Here is a 4,702-nt window from a genome sequence, read left to right as displayed (position 1 = left end):
TATATGTTCTACATTTCATTTTCTGCATACTTTACAAGTAGTAGAATTTGCTTTGATATAGGCAACTGGATTTTCATTTTTTTTCTGTTTATCAGTAGGACTTCAAAATAACAAAGGTGATCGCCTCCCGTTGCCTGGGAACCGTCCAGGCACAAGAGGGCTATGTGTCACCAGAAGGCGCACACACTCCCTCAAGGCCGGCAGACGTGCAATCCCAGGCACCTTCCAGTACCGACCAAGGTAGCGTCCTCCGAAACTACACTTGATCTTAGCCAAAAAGCCGAGAAGCTATAACCCGAATTGGTTACGGCCTTGAGTGGCACCCTGGCCTATACCGGACACATCTTAGGGAGAGGGAGACAAACCCACGCCTACAGAAGACATTTTGTCACCCAAGCCAAACCCTTGAAAAGGCTGTTTTGCAGAGCAAAAACAAGGAGAATGGTGCTTTTTGCAGCCGCCGCCCACTGCAATGAATCTGAATAACTCCTCCTTTTGGGCACAAGCACCTCCCCTCCCCCTTGCAGTCTTTCCAATTCATGATACAAAAAGACGGACGGACAGGACAGGACAGGACCATCTGCCTGACTTTCCGTCACTGCCACCCTTTGCCATCCTTGCCCGTAGAAAGCCCTTTCATCATCCCCAAACCCTAATCTTTTCCCTTCCCTTCCCAGCTGCGTCTCACTCCCTTTCATTAGGAAGTGAGCGCAGCCTTTTCTCCGTTCTGCACATGCGCGACGTTAAACACAAATGCGCAGGCGTGCGTTCCATTAGCCTCACTGCATTCCACTCCCATACAGGAAGTGGGCACAGCTATTACTACGGTCGCACATAAAAGAACCCACGGCCACCACTGCACATAGCTGACTCCACCACAGGACACCCACTTCTACACCAACGCAGGTAAGACAGGATCGGCACCTCTATGCTCCCGTTACAATCAGGCTCAGTCACCATGTGATAACGCTCTCAACTCTTTAGTTGCAGGCTCCCCTTGCTTCACCTCCACTGGCTGTGCTGCCATTTCCTCTCCCACCTGGAAGGTATACTTTATTCCACTATTTTCCTGTTTCTCTCTTCCCCCTTTTCCCATAACCTACTTTTATCTGCATTTGTGGGGTATCTATATGCTATTTACATCATAGTTTTATTCATTAATATGGAAGGGAAGAGTGCCCATGAGAGTGTTGAACTGCGGAGAGCAAAAGATTAAGCTGCTCCGATTTGCCACCATTGATAAGCTGTTCTCAGTAGATACACATGCTATCCAAACAGCAGCATCCACCATTGCTTCAGCCCACCCATTCAGTGACAGCTCACCAAGTCAGCCAGAGGAGTGGTGTAAGGAATTACACGTAGGCACTGACTCCACACCTTCACATCACAAGAAGGGGGTCTACAGGCTAGTGCAAGAATACGAGCAAGTCTTCAGCAAACATCCGCTAGACTTTTGAAAAATAAAAGGGGTCAAACACTACATCCCCACAAGTGCACACCCACCCATCAAAGAGAGATATAAGCCAAATCTACCTGCACATTACCAGTGTACCAAGGACATGTTGAGCAACATGAAGGAGGCTGGGGTTATCCGTGACAGTTGTAGCCTCTGGGCAGCTCCGTTGGTCCTGTTAAAGAAGAAGGACAGCACCACTCCCCTGTATTGAGGAATAGCTAGCTGCATTGACAACTGCAAATTATTTTTCTACCCTTGATCTCACTAGTCACTATTGGCAAGTGTCCGTTGCTGAGGCAGACCGGGAGAAGACCGCCTTTGCCACCCCGATGGGTCTCTGCGAGTTCAAAAGCATGCCCTTCGAGCTGTGCAATTTGCCAGGAACCTTCCAGAGGCTGATGGAATGCTGCTTGGGACACCGAAACTTTGAAACGGTACTGCTATACCTTTATGATGTTATTGTTTATTCTAACGCAAACAAGATTTTAGGGTGTATAAAAAGGGAGATTAGATCCAATGATCCCAACGTATTGTTACCCCTCTATAAATCACTTGTAAGGCCACATCTGGAATATGGGGTAAAGTCCTGAGCAGGTTGATAACCATTGGTTTGAGCATGGTAGGGTGTAGTACGCATCTTCCTGCATCGGTAAAAGCTGCAGAAGTCCTTGAAGATTTCCGCTTCAAAGGCAGTGCCTTGATCTGTGAGGACTCTCTCTGAGTAGCCATGAGGTCTGCATAAGTGTGCTTGGAAGACCTTCGCTGCAGTATGGGCCATTAGATCTTTGACTTGTACCACAACCATAAATCTCGAGTAGTTGTCTACCATCGTAAGTGCATACGTGAGCTCACCTCGATATTCTGCAACAAAACTCCCTTTTTCGATTTCAGTTTCAGCAAACACTCCTCTTCCTGTAGAAAATATTTATCATTACCTAAGACAGTCATTCTAATGCATGACAATATTAAGGCAATTTAGTTAAAACTTGTTTTAACTCACCTTTAAGGGGATTGATGTATTTCATGGTCAATCCAGGTTTGTCAGTGATGGCACTGACATAATGTATGGCGTCTTTTTCGGGCGTTATCCTTTGCCTTTTCATTGTGAAAATCCAGTTGCCTATATCAAAGCAAATTCTACTACTTGGAAAGTATGCAGAAAATGAAATGTAGAACATATAACATCAACTGCTTAGGAACGCATCATAGGTTAGTACTTAAAAGGATATTGTCATGTTCTAGTCATAATGCAAGCTGGACATTTTTCATGTTACCCTGTAATCGCCGGCCTGTTCTAATGCTCACAAGCCAAGATATAGGCTCAGCTGCTAAGGCTTCCCTCTGCCTTCTGAATGAAAATTGAATATGTCTGGCTCACTGTGTATATAGCAGGTGCTCAGAAAAAATAAGAGTCAATTCAATAGAAATAGCTCTGGCACACTATAGTGATCAATAACGTAAGAAAAGAACTCTTAGAATGCTGAAAATTCTTTATTTGTGCAAAAGGATAATTCATCCAACGTTTCGAGCTTGTTTTTAGGTCTTTATCAAGGATAAAGTTATCTAAGATCATAAAGGGTTACAAAACCATATAAACACGTAATTAGTACATAGTACAACATAACAGTACAATATATTGCTACTTGAGAGTACAATGGGTCAAATGACCATGATGCACATACAAAAAAATTTTCCAAAGCCATAGTGAAAACATTTGTACTGAGGAAAGAAAATTTCCACATGACCTATCTGGAGAAACATTCTGGATCAAACAACCAAAAATAGTCAAGCAGGTAAATACACACCTATATGGATAACAGGATGATATGTGTTCAATTGTATAGCGTCATTGCCATTAAGGTACAAATGGAAAACTTGCAATCCTATATAGTGAAGGAAATGAACACATATCATATCAAAGAACACAGGAACATGGGTGTGAGAAAAACCTCAATGTTTATACTTTGTTCTTTATAATGGTGTGAACATGTATATGTCTCAGTACCTTATGAACTTGAGAATTCTAGTGAGTAGATGATGAAAGCCTATTCCAGAACTGGAATCGGTAAATAATTGTAGGTGGAATCTAAATGAAAAGATGGTACAAGTGTTATCATGACACGTGGGCTATAACACAATGGACCGTGTGACAAAGAAGAAAGGAGAGAAAGAAGAGGAAGAAAATGGAACTACCTGTAACATTACGTGATAGTCACTGGTAAGTATCACTTGACAATTCAGGTGAAAAAGGATTCCTTTATTAAAGGGTTCTCAGTCGCCTCAGGATCATGAAATACTAGGGTAAATGATATGAGAATGGGTAAGAAGCACCACTAAAGGAAATATGAGATGCAGGACATATATCTATAAACCCCTGAACTACATGATAGAAATAAAAAGAAGAAAAAAGAAAAAAAAGAAGAAAGAAGAAGAACACATAGAATGCGGAAAGAGAATGGGTACAACTACCTGAGTTACTGCAGGGAGGCCCCTGGTAGGTATTGTGAGGGTTAGTGGAATTCCTTCACTGAAGGGTTCTCAGTTGCCTCAGGTTCGTGAAAAATGCTATAGACAAATAATGCCCGGAGAAAAGGGGTTCATATACAGCGAATAATGGTAATACAAGGTACATGTGTCCCATGTAATAGTATAAATATATATATATTGTACTAAGCTCTACACCAGAAATAGAAAGTAGTCCCTCTGCCTTCTGTCTAGGTGCCCTGAGTTATGTCCTGTAAACTGTCACAGTGACCTAGACACACATGTGTAGTAGGGGAATATCCCTGCTGAGATGCCAGTGCTAGAGCACTCGTTTGCTGTGGAGTTGAACGCTATGTGAGCAGTTCTTACCTTCAATGAGCAGAAGTCTCTTTTTTCAGATTTCAATATCTCTGTGGGTATCTGGCAGAAATATGGAATACTCTTTACTGCTAAGACCCTGTACACCACTCCCACTAAAGGGGGCTTTACACGCTGCGACATCGCTAATGCGGAGTCGTTGGGGTCACGGAATTTGTGACGCACATCCGGCCGCATTAGCGATGTTGCTGCGTGTGATACCGATGAGCGATTTTGCATCGTTGCAAAAACGTGCAAAATCGCTCATCGGTGACATGGGTCTCCATTCTCGATTATCGTTACTGCAGCAGTAACGATGTAGTTCGTCGCTCCTGCGGTAGCACACATCGCTCCGTGTGACACCGCAGAAACGAGGAACCTCTCCTTACCTGCCTCCCAGCCGCT

This window comes from Anomaloglossus baeobatrachus (genome assembly GCF_048569485.1).
Source record: "Anomaloglossus baeobatrachus isolate aAnoBae1 chromosome 10 unlocalized genomic scaffold, aAnoBae1.hap1 SUPER_10_unloc_1, whole genome shotgun sequence".
Classification (NCBI taxonomy): Eukaryota; Metazoa; Chordata; class Amphibia; order Anura; family Aromobatidae; genus Anomaloglossus; species Anomaloglossus baeobatrachus.
This window is presented reverse-complemented; position numbering follows the sequence as displayed.